At 40.0% G+C, this 16,753-nt stretch overlaps 1 long non-coding RNA gene across 1 annotated transcript in view; it reads left to right on the top strand.

Annotated features, from left to right (window-relative positions):
- LOC148146131 (uncharacterized) overlaps window positions 1–7,517 on the top strand; it is a 37,068-nt gene extending 29,551 nt beyond the window's left edge. Inside the window, exons 2-3 of the long non-coding RNA XR_015760784.1 lie at window positions 5,601–5,778; window positions 7,453–7,517. This is a non-coding gene — a long non-coding RNA (uncharacterized LOC148146131). The remainder of the gene's footprint in view (window positions 1–5,600; window positions 5,779–7,452) is intronic.
- Window positions 7,518–16,753: the final 9,236 nt, after the last annotated feature.

Raw genomic sequence — 16,753 nt, 5'->3', positions numbered from 1 at the left:
CAACCACAAAGATATATTTCCACTGACAGCAAAGCAGGAAGAGTCAGAAATTTGGTTGGCATTTTATTTTACAGATATCAAAATAAATCATCAGTATAAACCACATGGAATTAAGGTCGAAGCTAACGGAATTTTTAACAATAAAATAAATTTTATAAAAAATGGTAATTTGTGGTAAATCTAAATAAAATATTGTAATTATTTATGTTGGCCCCATATACAGTCAGTTCCGATATAACGCGCTAGTTCCGTCTTGTGCAATCTTGCATTATAAGAAAATCACACAATAGTCACAGCATTTTACACTAATTGAGCTGGAATCACATTATAGCCAATGCAGGTAAGGAAAGTTTGCATTCTACAAATAACGGTCTAAATTCTTCAAATGCGTTAAAGCCAATACACGTTGAAGAAACATGTTATCACAAAACCAATTATACAAAGAAACCAATGAGTCTCGAGACAGAGTGATCACATCATTTAGGCGTGCAAATTATTCATATGGATTATGAAATCAAAGACTTGTGCTGAAATGAAAAATAATTATCCTGCATTTCTGTTTAAAGTTAGAAATCACACAAGACCAGGTTATAATTCAAAATCACACAAGACCAGGTTATAGTTCAACAGGTTTATTTGGAAGTGCAAGCTTTCAGAGCACTGCTCCTTCATCAGATAACTAGTGGGACACTGTCATAAGACACAGAATTTATAGCAAAAGATAAGTGTCATGCAATTAAAACAATCTCTTGAACAAGCTAGATTGCTGATAATTCTTTCATCTTTTAGAATTAGGTTAGTTATTTGTAAAATGCAAATTTTCCTTACCTGGAATTCAGTCGTGATTCAGCATTTGTTTAAAACCCTGATCCTGGGGCTCTTGCATCACAATGGTAGTGTCACCCAGTTCTGGGACAGAGGGCAGAGGTTTAAGTCATGCCTATGCCAGAGGATAATCGTAACATGTCTGAACAGGTTAACTGAACATATCTAAGAGTTAAAATCTAATTATAAAACATTAGATTTTTTTTAATATCTGATGAACATAAAGCCTCTACTCCTGATAATTGCTCGAAAGGCCAATTTAATACAACACTGTTGTCATTGAATAGTATGGAAACAGCCATTCGGCCCATACTGAACCCCTCCACCCCACCTTCCACCTAGCCTGCACATCCCTGATCACTGTAGACAATCCAACTAACCTGTACATCTTTGGACTGTGAGAGGAAACCAGGCACCTGGAGGGCACCCATGCAGACACAGGAAGAGTGTGCTAACTCCACACAGATGCCTGAGGGTGGAATCGAGTCAGGGTCCCTGGCGCTGAGAGTCAGCATTGCTAACCACTGTGCCACCCCTTTTATATGCAACCTTTCCATTTGACCTAGCTTTGACGTGTTCTGAGGAAGAGTCTACTGGACACAAAATATAAACTTTGCTATCTCTCCATAGACACTGCCAGACCTGCTGTGAGTTTTCCAGCAATTTCTGTTTGTGTTTTTGATTTCCAATGTCCTCTGTTCTTTGTTCTTTGTTACCTGAGGCCTTTGTATGTTAATACAATAGAATCTGCAAGTTTGAAAGCTTGCCTTTGGGTTTTTTTTTAAATGCACAATTATTTCCAGGCATTTGAATCACTTTTGATTTGATATGAAGCACAGTTGTTGCTCACAGTCCATTGACGGAATCAGATTTTACCTCAAAAGTTCTAATCAAATTGAAATTCTGCTACTTGAAGAAAGTGTAGGCAATAACAAATCCCTCAAAAGAATGACATTAGATTGATAAATTATTTTTCTGCATGTTAGTAATTCTTTGTAAATCCCTCCTGAAAAAGTACAGCTCTGATTCCATGAATCCATTTGAAATGAAAGAGTAATTTATAATTCTAAATTGACTCTGCCTCACAATAATTTATTATAGTCAGATGGGCCTTGAACAGGTTGAAATGAACTTCATTTTCCTAGATGGGTAAATCAATAACATTTAATCTGCTTGTTCCCTAAAAGATAAAACTAAGATTCACTGACATTTATTTATGAAGCAAATGTCAAAGTATTTGCACTTAGTAAATCAGGCATTTATGCTTCTAGAAAAGTGCAATCAGTGGTGTTAGATCACAAAAACCGTAAATTGCAGCCCCCTGTGATTTACACATAATATGTTTAATTTGTTTTCTTTATTGACTAACTTGGATAAAAGGTCCAAAGTGCAGGACCAAGGTTGAGAAGAGCAGCAGAGAAGACCAGGCACTTCATAAATACTTCCTAGCTCAGCTTTTAAAAGCCTGTAGACTGTACAAAAAAAAACATGAAGGAGGGAAAGCATGGTGGCACAGTGGTTAGCACTGCTGCCTCACAGTGCCAGAGACCCGGATTCAATTCCCGCCTCAGGCGACTGACTGTTTGGAGTTTGCACAGCCTCCCCGTGTCTGCGTGGGTTCCCTTCGCGTGCTCCGGTTTCCTCCCACAGTCCAAAAATGTGCAGGTTAGGTGAATTGGCCATGCTAAATTGCCCGCAGTGTTAGGTGAAGGGGTAAATGTAGGGGACTGGGTTGGTGTGGACTTGTTGGGCTGAAGGGCCTGTTTCCACACTATAAGTAATCTAATCAATTAAGAAGTTGCAAATGAATAAGTTAAACTAGATAGTGTATTAAGTTTTGATTTTGATTGGAGAACAAATGCACAAGTCTAACACTGTAAAATTAATTGCAGCATTCAAATAGAGTTAGGGTGACAGGAAAATTTACGATTGAGAGAGAGAGAGACCTGGCGGGAAGAGAAAGATCTATCAAACCTTTTTTTAAAAGAAGTATGTCTTGCCAAATAGCCAGTCATGCTCTGTCAGCAGGCGCACACTCACCTTTATATCAGAAAGATGTGAAATCAAGTTCCACTCCAGAGTCTGGTCAGCCACTCCAGAGCAGCGCTGAGGAAATTCTGCACTGTTGGAGTGCTCTTTTTGAATAAGCATTTAACCTAGACAAGTCAAGTCATCATAGTCTTACCAGACCATACGCTGCACTCTCATTAGGTAGAGACAGGTGATGGTGATTTGACTTGAGGACCACCAAACCTCCAGTGATGGGGAAGTGATTGAAAAGCACAGTCCTTCATGGTAACCTCCGACATTGATGGGAATTGAACCCACACTGTTGGCATTGCATTGTTTTGCAAACCAGCCAACCAGCCAACTGAGCTAAACCATTCCCCATCAAACATTACCCTGCCTACACTGACGTGCATCTAAAAGATTTGAAGAAGAATAGAGTCATTGATCATGTCTTTGCCAGTATTTATCCTTCAATCAACATAGCAATTTGGTTTACTGTCATTATCATGTCATCATTCATGGAAGCCTGCCGTGTCCATGTTAGTTGTCAGCCTGGTAGCGTGGCCGAACGGTTTAAGGCGCTGGCTCCAGGTTCCACTCTCTAAGAAGGCATGGGTTCAAATCCCATCGCTGCCATTTCTGCGGCTCAACTGCAATGCTACAGCATGAAAAATTGCCGTTTTAAACATTGATGCATTTAAGTTCAAAACAAAAAAAAATGTGGGTTTGCTTCTTAGAAAATTATCTGTGGTGTGTTAGAGTGCAGACTCTCTCGAAGTGGTCAGTGTCCGTGCTGTCATGATCGTGATTGTCTCCCATTTGGAAAATCACAGGCTCAAGCAGCTCTCCTGCTGCTTAATGTTCCAGGCAAGTTGACTTTTCACTGGAACCGAATGAAGACTGTTATTTCATGGGCGGCACAGTGGTTAGCACTGCTGCCTCACAGCACCAGAGACCCGGCTTCAATTCCCGCCTCAGGAAACTGTCTGTGTGGAGTTTGCACATTCTCCCTGTGTCTGCGTAGGCTTCCTCCCACAGTCCAAAGATGTGTAGGTTAGGTGAACTGGCCATGCTAAATTGCCCGTAGTGTTAGGTGAAGGGGTTAAGGTAGGGTAATGGGTCTGGGTGGGTTGCTCTTCGGAGGGTCAGTGTGGACTTGTTGGGCCGAAGGGCCTGTTTCCACACTGTAAGTAATCTCTATCTTAAAAAAAATGAATGTCTACACATTGAAAAGTATTTAACTGTAAATTGTTTTGGAATGTTTTGAGATAGTGAAAGACATTATGTAAATTCCAACTTTTCCCATCATCTAAATATTGGAATATCCTTCTCAGATATGATAACAATATTCAATATGTAGGAAGGTAATTCCCTGTCTTTTATGGTGTGGACAATTAATGTTTTGTGGTGAGTCTTTTGGTGGTCAATTTATGTGGGCAACACAAATATCTCATCATAATAGTTACTTCTGATTTCAACATAAGAGCATAAGATGATGAAGAAAGTAAGTAAAGGCAGCCTGGATGCTTCATTATGGAGGTGCACTGGCTGCTGTTCATGCCTGCTGAAGAGAATAGAGGGAATTAGTTAGAGAAAAATGATATAAATTTGGACAGATTAAGGATAAGTTAGCACCAATTATATTTTGGAAGAACATCATAATTAACTTTGCTTTATTGGTTCCCAGCCAGCTCTGCTATCTTTCCCTCAAAAAAAAGGAGCTTGAGGACCACCATCCTCTAACGTCTCCCTTCCATTCCTGTGTGTCTAGGATCTCTTGGGCTGGATGTGAACCCGTTTGTCCTACAATACAACAAAGGGAGGGGTTGAGTATGATACAATTTGATGGATGACCATTTAATAGTGTGCAAGAAAGTTGGTGAGATATACCCATTGAGTGAGAAGGAAGTGAAAGAGCGGGAAGTGTTTGTTTCTAGAGGACGAGAGTCTTGAATAGACATTATGCAAATAAATCTGAGAATTCTAGTCTATCACACTTGGTGAGATTTTTATATTGTGGCAGAGTGAGTGAGTAATGGCCCAGAGAGTATGAGGTAACAGTGAAATGATAGAGTAGCAGAAGATCATCAACCTTCTTCATGAGCTGCTGAATCTCCTTCACTTCTCAAAAGATAGCACTGACCTGTGCTTCTGCCTCAGCCCAGCTTGGCTGGTTCTGAAGGATAGCCACTCATGGCAGTACACAGGGAAAAGGACAAGTCTTAACTTCACCACTCCTCCACTACAACCTCTCGATCTTTGTCTTGAAACCAGGGAACATATCTTGCTGTCTTCTGTGCCATTTCTTAAAACTGTGGTGAGCATCACATTTTGAGGGGTAGTTCCTGCTTTTCTGAAGTGGTGTACAACGACGCTTTCAGTATGGTTCTAGAGGCATGGAAGCTGGAAGATTCTATTTGCCATGCGATCCCTTGAGAAATGTAATCAATCTCATTTACATATTTTAAAAAGTGTAGGTGGATGAGAAATCTTCTCCTAGGCCGTGGCAGAGTTGAGAGCATGAAAGTTGTTCACCACCACACTTCAGCTGCCTATAAGAGCATTCAGCCCATTATTAATGCAAGCTGTTATTTATTCTTACGACTTTAGTAAATATGGGGAGAGTCATTTCTCTCTCAAAGTTTGTTTGAATGTGGTAAATTTGGAATCAGTAATAAAAACGTACAGCAAATAAGAAAAAAAGGTTTCTCTAAGCATACTTTCATTCAGAAATATTATGTACATTTTATTTTCTACCTTCACAGCTCCAATTGGACTTCTGGAGATTCTAATGTGATCATCTGTAATGGGTGAAGAATTAGTAAACATTAACCTCATTAAACTGGTGTCACCACAAGGAGAGTCCCCTGAACCACTACCATATTTTTGAGCATTTGGCAATGTCTGAGTCTGAAGAATTACAAGCACTGAAAGAAGATGCAGGTACATAATTATTTGCTCATTCAAAACTGTTGAGACTCCAGACATGTGATTAGGATTTAATGCTCCTGATTGTTTCACTTGTCTTTGGCGAACAAATTGCACTGTATTGAAGCTGTCATTTGGAGCTGATACTGTGAGATGTAGCAAGGCGTGCAGAACTGCAATTCATCTCGTCTGATATCTTGAAATGTATGTATACTTCAAAAATAACATGGGCAAGAGAAACAACTGGTCTCAGACAAACCTGTAATTCTACTGTTGGGATCTAACTTGAGCCATCATTGCCATTTTTTTTCTTTTCAAACAAGCTTAGGTTTGTCCTTGCGTGTCAGTTTTTTTTCTTAGAATTATTGAAGATGGTTGTAGCTAACCTGATAGAGATTCAGAAGCAAAATCTAGGTGCTTCAAGAAGAGGAAGAGACAGATAGTACTAAAATAAGAAACAATAAAGTATGGGGGGGGGGAATGCACTAAGTCTAAAATATATTAACAGTAAGTGTCATAGAGTGTATTAAATAAGATTGGTGAGATTCAGACATGGATAGCTTCAAGGGAAATATAACACGATGATAACTGACACTTTGTTTATAAAGGTAGAACTGGTATTTCATATTCCTGGAAACAAGCTGCCAGGAAAGAAAGGAGGAAAATAGTATTGATTAAAAATCATATTAAAGAACTGAAGAGAGAGTATGACTTAAAAAAGACTCATCTATTTGGATTTGAGCTAAGAAGGAGTAGAAATACTAATACACTACTAGGTATATTCTATTACATTACCACATGGGGAAAGATAGGACAAAGTCATAATTCTTCAAATGAAGTGATAGAGTAAAAAGAATTGGGGAAATGCAACATATTAAAGACATTGGTTTAATAATATATGTCCAAGCATGGATGAGTGTAAAAACTTGAGAGAAATGGGGAAAAAAAGTGCAGAGCAAAGAGCGAGTTTGGGCATTGATTAGTGGACAACATAAAAGGGATTCAAAAGTCTTCTCTAGGTAGATAAATTACAAAAGGATGGTAATATAAACCGTTGGACAATCTAACTAGTCTGGCAACATCAGCAGAGATCGAAACCAGGTTAACACTTCGCGTTCACTATGACTCTTGTTCAGATCTGCTTTCCTTGATCTATATTACTGACCAGAAGTGGGTGTGCAAGACACAATGTCAAAATTTACAGATAGCCTAAAACTTGAAGGTTTAGGGACTTGTGAGGAGGATGGTGATAGATTTCAGGAGGAAATGGGCTGATGGAACATGGGAATCATGTAGTCGATGAATTTTAATACAGAGAAATGTGAAGTTATTTATTTTGCTACAGACATTATGGCTCAACACAAAGAATACAATTGTAAAATGGGGACAGGATTGGAGAGATCTACAGGTATTTGTGCAAGAGTCATTTGAAACCAACGGGGCAAGCTGCGAAAGCAGTAAATAAAGCATATGGGATCCTGAGCTTCAGAAACAGATGCAGATACAACAGCAAGGAAGGAGTGCCTATAAAACACTGTGCCGGCCCCAACTGGGATAATGTGTCCAATTATGGACACCATATTTTAGGAAACATAGAATAATATTGGTGAGAGGGCAGCTTTGCAAATGATTTCAGGGATGAGAGACATCAGCTTTGCTGATTTTTTTTCCTGTAACTGATCTCCACAGATAAGATTTGATAGAAATGTTCACAATCACGAGAGGTCTGCAAATAATGAAGAAGGAGAAATGTTTACCAAGCTTGAAAGGGTGAGAACCAATTTAATGTGATTACCAAAATAGCCAAAAGCAATAAGAAGAAAAATATTCCTTATGCAATGAATGGTTAGGATCTGGAATGCATTGCTTCAGTATGTTGTGGGAAGATACAATTGTGGCCTTCCAAAAATTATCTGAAATGGAAAAAAAGTTGTAGGATTATCTGGAAAGGGCAGGAGAGTGGGACTTACTGAGTACTCTTGCAGAGAAATGAGTGGACATAGTGGAATGACTGGTGTGTCTTATGCTGTAATTTTTCCATGGTTACATGTTGGTCACTTTTTTTGTGTGTTGCTTCAAACCATGACCTCTGGTTAAAACCAAACACCTCAAAGACAAAAAGGCATTTTTAAAAATATCTTGTTTGATATTTTCAGTTTTGTGTTAGTCACACACTCCTCTTTAAAACTTTAAACCTGTGTTTATGTATGTTTTGTCTCCTGTTTTATTGTTATTCTCGTAAGTAAAATAAAATGTTTCTTTCATAGAAGAAAATCAAGTAACTGGTTGCTTTATCTTAATTCAGCAAATCATAGTTTAATTGAAGTATGATGAAGCTGCATGCTAAAATGAATTTTAAAACTTAGCAGCTGACGAAAGAGAGGGAAACTGATTCACCTTCACCTCTCCACTCCCACATCACCTCACTGTTAAACTGTTTCTGTAATGCTACATATCAGCAGAATTATGCTGCTTGTCTGTACAACATAGCAGTGTGATAAATACGAGGATGTATTGAAGTGAAAGCTAAGATTTTTGCTGACAGGATGTATATCTCATGGTAGAGATCACATGACTGCAGACAACCAGAACATAGATTTATATGTAATTGCATTTCATTCCAAACATCCGTCTTCTGACATAAAAATAAGGCATGTATTATCATGTACAATTTTAGTTACCCACTTCCCATATACATAATTGTTGTTCTCATGCCTGAGCAGTTTGTTATTGACATCAGTCTTGGAATAGGCATTGCAGCCAAAGTCCTTAAACCATGCTGCTGTTTTAATGGTACACATGTATATTGTTGTTGGTTATTCATCTGAGAGTGTTTCACCAGAGAGCGTTATTCCTGTGTTATTTGTTGTTGATCTATTTCTTTAGGTTTGGCAATGGCTTAATGATATTATCACTTGACTATTAATCCAGAAACCCAGGTAATGTTCTGGGGACCCTGGTTTGAATCTAAATGCTCAGCAATAACCCATTCAGTTTGCGTTCTGACAGAGCTACTCAACTCTTTAGCTCATTACAACCATGGTTCAAACGTAGACGCAAGAGCTGAATTTCAGAGGTGAGGTAAAAGTGACTGCCCTTGACTGAACCTCCCAGTCACCATCCATTTCAAAACCCTTCCCACTCCCTTTCCAAGATGACCATCCTTGGCCTCCTCCATTGCCACAACGGACCACACCACAAATTGGAGGAACAAGATCTTATCTTCTGCCTGGACATCCTACAGCCCAGACGACTCAACATTGAGTTCTCCAATTTCAAATAACCTCCCTTCCCATTCCTCGCCTTCCCTCCCAGCCTCTCTTCCTCCCTCCTCGCAGCCTCCAACTGGATTCATTCCTCCCATTGCCCAACCAGGTCAAAACCTCCACCTGCCTTCACCTACCCTGCCCTCACCACCCCATTTATCTGCAGCTCCCCCTACACCCACCCCCAGTCCTGAAGAAGGGTTACTCCTGAAATATCGACTTCTCCGGCTACTGATGCTGCCTGGTTTGCTGTGTTCTTCAAGCCTCCTGCCTGTCAACTTGACATCAAGGTCACATTTGACAGAGTGTGCAATCAAGGAGCCCAAGGAAAACTGGAGAAGATTTTTTGCTGGTTGGATGTTAGTCATCATGATTCCAGGACATCTCTGCAGGCGTTCCTCAAAGTAGTGTCCTTGGCACAACCTTCTTCAGCTGCTTTATCATAATGACAAAAGTGGCGATTTTCACTGATTGCTCAATTCATAATTCCTCAGATTATTAAATTAATCTGTGTCCAAATGCAGCAAGACCTGGATAACATCCAGGGTTAAGCTGAAAGGAGCACAAGTAACTTTCCCAGCATAGACATTTCAGGCAAAGAGCATCTCCGACAAAAGCGAATCCTACCGTTGCCTCATTCCACTGCATTCCAATCACTGAGACTCCCACTATCCATATCCTGGCAGTTACCGCTGAGCATAAATTGATAGCCATATAAAGCAGCCCACTTGATTGACACCACATCCACAAACATCTACTCCCTCCACTACTGATGTTCAGCAGTGTATAATATGTACAAGATGCACCACAGAAGTTCACCAAAGATCCTGAGACAGCACCTTCCAAACCCATGACCACATCCACATGGAAGGTGAAGGGTAGCAGCTACATGGAAACATCATTACCTGCAAGATTCCCTTCAAGCTACACAACATCCTGACTTGGAAGTTTATTGTAGTTCTTTCAGTGCAGCTGTGTTAAAGTCTTGGAGCTCCCTCCCTAACGGCATCTACCTACAGCACATGGACTGCAGAATTTCAAGAAGGTAGCTCATCATCACCTTCTCGAGCAACTGGGGATGGGCTATAAATATTGGCCCAGGCAGGGATGCCCACATCCCAGGAACATATTTTTAAAAATGTTTTGAATTGCTGTAGATCTCTGGTAGATGATGAGTGATCTGTGCAGGTATTGCATTCATCTCTTCCTGATCAGTCCCCTATAATTGAAGTTTCTGCAGGTGGGAATATGTGTTCATGCTTGTAGCAACATTTCTAGCCGTTCAATTCCACCATATATGATCAAGGTAACTGTTGACCCATTCAGGTCCCAGGTTGCCACTTGGGCTACATTTGTTGAGATCATTTCATGTTTTGGAGCTGATGTGTGCTGTTGAATTTCTCAATCTTTCTTGAAGTGACTGAATTCTCTAGTCATGAACTGAAGGCCATTGTTGGTCACAACAATGTTAAGAATGCAATAATGTAGTGGTGTGCTTTTAGGCACTGGACATTCTCAGCAGTAGTCATTGAAGTCAATTACCCCCTCCCAGCAGCCAGAATAGCATTCAACCATGATAAGTTAATCTGTTCCCGTGAGTCTGAAGATGTCAATTCCCAGCTTCATCTATTCACTGTCAGGGATGTCATGTATCATGAATGACTCTGTAAGTTGTTCAGCTTGGTACTCATTACAGGCACTGCACTGACTGACATGGACCTTCACTGTTTTCTCCTATTTTGCCAGTAGAGGGATAATTATTTTATTTCCTTTGTATTTCCTTAGGAGTCATTTTGGGCTGTCAGTTCATCTCCATCTGCCCAATATGGTTTTGTGGCAACAGGTGTGTCTTTCATGCTTTCTGGCCATCATTTTTATCACTACTTCATGCACCAATTGGAGATTTCCACTTTTTGGTTTGGCAAGATGTCTGTCAGTTACATTCAGCATGTATTTTGGATTTATGCATTCCAAAGCATAATGAGTTACTGTTTCACATTTAATCTGGAAGATTTCACACTCAATTGTAGTATTCTCCACTCTCTTCTTTGAAAGGGCTGCTCTTCACAGCATGTCTGCAAAATGCACCTGTTTTCCTTGTATATATGTCACACCGGTCTGTAACTTTAATCAGAGCAATAGTCTTTGTAGATGCTTTGGAGCAGATGGCAGCAACTTGAAGAAATGCTTTGAACTGGTTTGTGATCAGACTCGACTATTATTTTGTCTCTTCCAAGCAGGTATTTATCAAAATGTTCAAAATCAAAGACAATGGCCAAGCATTTTTTTTTTAACTGATCTGAACATTACATCCTTCTGTCTGTGTTAGTGCCCTGGAGGTAAATATAACCAATTAACTTTGCTGCATTCAAGTTACCCAAAGTCCTTCTCACTGGCATTACACTGCAGGGTGACTTCATCGTTGTATTTTAGCACAGGCATGAATGTCACTAGTTGCTTGATTTTGCTCAATGCATCTTCTTGATCTGTGCCCCCATGTCCTTAGCTTTGAGTTGTCATTATGATTGACGTCACAAAAGTAAATTGGATAAGAATTTAAGCAAATAGTTGACAAATCCAACACGTCGTTACACTGCTTGGAGACTTCTTTCTTCCTCCCAGTATATGTTCTATCTATTAGATTTTGGGCTCCTCTTGCTCAATTTCAGGTTCACCTAACGAGTTCTGTTAAGCACTTGCATTAGATTTTAATTGTGGTCAGTAATGGTTTCTTTCATTTTGACTAGGTCACCATTAACTAGTAGATCGTCCACCATAGCTTGTAACCCAGGAAAATACTAACTACCTCACCTTGTCTGCACTGACAATCTTCTTCCATAGTGGTAATGCTAATCAGCACACACAACGATCAATATCTCTCAAAAAGCATCCCGAATGTAATTAGAAAGCTACTGTTTTCATCCAGTTTCACTTTCCAATCTTTCACATCCACAGTGAAGATGATTCTTGCTTTGCAAATTATGGCAAAAGTCCTTCAAATGGTTAACACTGGGTCATGTAATTCCTTCAGACTCTTTAGGTTAAAGAACTCTCTCAACTTTTCAGATTGTTTCACTGAACCATGCAGCTAATCCATTCTGTTGGAGTCATCCCTTTCGTGATTACTTCCTTCTTTCCCAGCTCTTCCATCTTGTCTGTCAGGCTGGCCTTGATGATCGATTGAACTTTCCTCAGCAGATGCTGAATAGGTCTTGCATTCTCGTTTATTTTGAGATGACATTCTCCTGAAGGCCTGTGAACACATCTTTGTACCCGATTAGGATGTGCTGCACTGTCAATGGTTCAGTGTGCTGCTACATTTTGCATCTTTTGGATGCATTTGAAGAGTTACCAAATGTATGAATGAATTTCTGAATTGGCTTTATTGTCACGTCCACGTTAAATGGTCCAGTAAAAAGTTTGCAATTGCACCATCTTAGGTATAAGATACTCAGTTGCTGATACTTCAGTACTTGGCACAAGGTTGAAAGAATAATAAACAAAAGTCCAGCATAAGATGTTGCCAGGTATGGAAGGTTTGAGTCATAAAGGAAGGCTGGATAGGCTGGGACCTTTTTCATGGACCATAGGAGGTTAAGAGGTGACTTGATAGAATTATATAAGATAATGAGAAGCATAGATAGAGTTGATGGTAGTTATCTTTTCCCTAAGATGGGGAATTTCAAGAGGAGAGGGCACATTTTTAAGGTGGGATGAGGGAGACAAATGTATAGCTGTTACATAATTCTACCATTGAGGGTTTACTTTTGAGGGTTTCATTTTTGGATCACATGTTAAACCACTTGATACAGGTCTGTAATGGTCACCACAATATGTGACATACCAGCGGCTATCTGACATTTTATGTTGACCTGATGTTCTCCTTCTGCAGACCTCATTCTAACAGTCACAAATGATGCCTCACTTACATTTTTTGTATGGTGTAGAGCAATTCATGAGACTCTTCAGATGTTATCTTTCCAGGGGATCTTTGTGCCTGCTTGCTGCGCTTCATTTTAGCCATACGCGTATATGCAAAATCATTCTGCTTCTTGCAGTGAGAACTCTGGTTTCCCCATGCTGGGCGTGCCTTCTCTTTTGCATGTTGCATTCGAAGTATTTGCATCCTGACCTTTTGTTGGTGATTGTTTTGCCCTATGTGCTTGGAATACTTGTCAGCATAATACAGGATCTCATCTGTTCTGCCATCTATGTGTTCTAATTGTTGATTGACAGCTTTGGCACATCTATATAGTACAATCATTCTCCTGGGTGAAAGTTTTCCTTGTCTCAGTAACTTTTTAGATCCTTCTTCCTAAGACAGTCTTATCTCTAACTAACCCGTCCTTTAACTCCACAAATTCAGAGGTTTCTGCTAGGGCAGTTAATTATCTTATGCATCACTCAAGGCTTTCTTTCACTTTGTTCCCTTGTATTGAATGCATATCTTTTGGAAGTGACATTCACTTGGGGCTGAAACTGTGACTTAAAAATGTAAAAAAAATTCTGCCCTGTGTTTCTTGTGCTCTTCGTAGAGATTTAAGGTAAACTATATTTTGAAACAGTCTCTTGCCAACAGTGATAAAAGTATATCAACTTGTTGTTGTTCTGGTTTGTTCAACAAATCTACAGCTGTTGAATAATTCTATCATTGTTGATGGAATAATTTCTCATTCTTTCTGATCCCCAGTCACTTGAACAGTTGCTGGTCGGGGGGAGAGAAAAAACTGCAGCTATTTTCTCTTAAGCAGTGTCTACATTGTGATCTTTGTTTTGTTACTGGTAGCGCACAGCTCTTCAGCTATGTTTTTTTTTTCATTTCAGCTTTGGACACTCGTATCTATTCTGACACCTAGTTTTAAGTGTACAACACAGCAGTGTGTTCGACGTGAGGACTTCAATAAAAGTTTTATGGCATGCCTTCAAAGGAAAAGAAAATCCATTGTGCATAGTTTTTAATGTTTTTCTTGTAGAGAATCCAATTGAAATGTTCACCTGAGCCCTTTGCCACTGATTTTGAATGTAATTTCCCTCTCTGACAAGTTGGCAATCCCTCCCCTGCTCTGGCTGCAGACCACCTGTGTCCAGCATGGACTCCTACAGATTTCAGCTCAAAATGTCCTCAAGTTCTTACAATACCAGCTTCTGAGTTTGTAGCTGCGTCAGATCCAGTGTTGGTCTTCCTACCTTGTCGTCTTGTTCAACTATGTGTTATGCAGCCGAGCTTTTGATTACCTGAGAAAGGTACAAGGATGAATTCCTTTCGATAAATTGAAGGGGTGTGGGTTAGAAAGAAAATGTTGACCATATTTGATGGTTTCAGCCAACTTCTTATCAATTTCAGAGAGGGCCTCGCCAGAGAAGGCTGCACAGTATTGTCCATACAAGGAAGGGTATGCAGCTCTGCCTGCTGCCCTTTGGTTATCTTTGTCACCTTTAGTTGTGAACCAAACTGTGCTGCAAGAAAGAGTGAACAGCATCTTTGAATGTAGTGCAATCTTTAGATGATGCGGCTTAAATGGAAGCGTGTGCAAGCTGAGATATGGATATGATGCTTCAAACAGTGTTGTCATGCATGTTAGCATTTAGCATGTAGTTAGCATGCAGTAGAAGCAATTGTTACAGATACATATCGTGTTTTGACTGCCATGTCAAATTTCGCCCACTTTTATCTGGACTATCTCTGAGAACAATTTATTACCTGTAGATATGGGCTCCATAGATTCAATGGCAAAGGTTTGATGGTTTGCAGTAATGGGGCAGCATGGTGGTTTGGTGGTTCAGTGGTTAGCACTGCTGCCTCACAGCACCAGGTTCCTCGGTTCAATTCCAGCCTTGGCGACTGTCTGTGTGGAGTTTGCACATTCGCCACGTGGGTTTCCTCTGGGTGCTCTGGTTTCTTCCCACAGTCTGAAGATGTGTAGATCAGGTGAATTGGCCATGCTAAATTGCCCATAGTGTTAGGTGCATTAGTCAGAGGGAAATGAGTCAGGGTGGGTTGCTCTTCAGAGGGTTGGTGTGGACTTGTTGGGCTGAAGGGCCTGTTTCCACAGTGTAGGTAATCTAATTGTATATATCCTTTAATAAAAATGATCTTAATACTGTTATGTACCAGCATCAACTTGTGGCATCTAGTTTCATTGGTAACTCATGCAGTGGAATTGTCCAATTCCTTGTTAATGATCGTCCTTTGCAAGATTATTTACAGCAAAATTAGGAAAAGGTCGTGCATGAGCCTTAGTTCAGAAGATCAAAGTTTGTTTTTTGTAAAGGCACACCCAATAGCTTGGGAAAAGGCCATTCGGTTTCAGGTTGGCACTTCCAGTTGCTAAGGCTAAAACTGGATGTATATAACAGTTGCTTCTAAAAAAAAGTTGAGAACAGTTAAGAAATATACTATGATATTGTAAAGAGTAGAGATACAAAGTTTCAGACCAGCTGTGTTTGGTTTAAATTTTTTAAGGAGTTATTTGAAGCTGAGAAAGCCTAGGCTCAGTTGGACAAAGATTCAAGGGTAGAGCTATTGGATTCTCAACACATGAAGTCATAACCACAGTTATGGATTGCACGATGCTTCAGTGGTTAGCACTGCTGCCTCACAGCGGCAGGGACCTGGGTTTGATTCCTGCCTCGGGAGACTGTGTGTGTGTGGAGTTTGCACATTCTTCCCGTGTCTGCATGGGTTTCCTCCCACAGTCCAAAGATGTGCAGGTGAGGTGAATTGGCCATGGTAAATTGCCCATAGTGCTAGGTGCATTCGTCAGAGGGAAATGGGTCTAGTTGGGTTACTCTTTGGAGGGTCGGTGTGGACCTGTTGGACAGAAGGGTCTGTTTCCACACTGTAGGGAATCTAATCTAAATTAAGCCCCCTTTGGTGGGAAAAAAGGAAGGGAATTTGCTTTGGTATGAGTACTGCAAAGGAGCAGCTAAGGGATTAATGGTATCGTATTTTATGGAGTGTCTGTAAAGCTTTAAACCAGTTCTTTGTAAATAGGTCAGTTTATTTGACATTATCTTCATTTCTTTATTAATAGCTTTTTCTTTTATTGTTAAAGCAAATCTGCAGATTTGTACATTTCTGTTTCTATAAAAGATCACTTCATCAAAAGCAAAAAATAAATGACCAATCATGTCAGACTTCAGTCTGGGATCTGACCGGTCTAGTAGTAACATGAGCAAGGATAACAAAGTTCACAACAATTTTCAATAATACGGAGCTGACAAAGTATTAAAATATTTCCAGGCATTTCACAGGTGTGGCACTGAACAAAAGGATAAATTGTTGGGTATTGGGGAGTCATAATAGCACAGAAGAAAGTCAGAGTGCCTGTCAATCAATTCTTGCAATATCATCTACCTTGTTTCTTTGCTTTATTCCTGGAGTCTTGAACATTTATTTGTTTCAAGTATTCATTTTTCGATGAGACTGGGTGACTAAAATCTTTTGATCAGATGGGCCAATAGGCTGAGGAGTGGCAGGTGGAGTTTAATTTAAAAACTGTGAGGTGTTGCATTTTGGGAAAGCAAATCTTAGCAGGACTTATACACTTAATGGTAAGGTCCTAGGGAGTGTTGCTGAACAAAGAGATCCTGGAGTGCAGGTTCATAGCACCTTGAAAGTGGAGTTGCAGGTAGATAGGATAGTGAAGAAGGTTTTTGGTATACTTTACTTTATTGGTCAGAGCATTGACTATAGGAGTTGGGAGGTCACATTGTGGCTTTAC

The sequence above is a fragment of the Chiloscyllium plagiosum genome, unplaced genomic scaffold, assembly GCF_037043375.1.
Source record: "Chiloscyllium plagiosum isolate Xiang-an unplaced genomic scaffold, Cpla_swu_hap1 HiC_scaffold_21, whole genome shotgun sequence".
In the NCBI taxonomy this organism is placed as follows: Eukaryota; Metazoa; Chordata; class Chondrichthyes; order Orectolobiformes; family Hemiscylliidae; genus Chiloscyllium; species Chiloscyllium plagiosum.
This window is presented reverse-complemented; position numbering and strand designations above follow the sequence as displayed.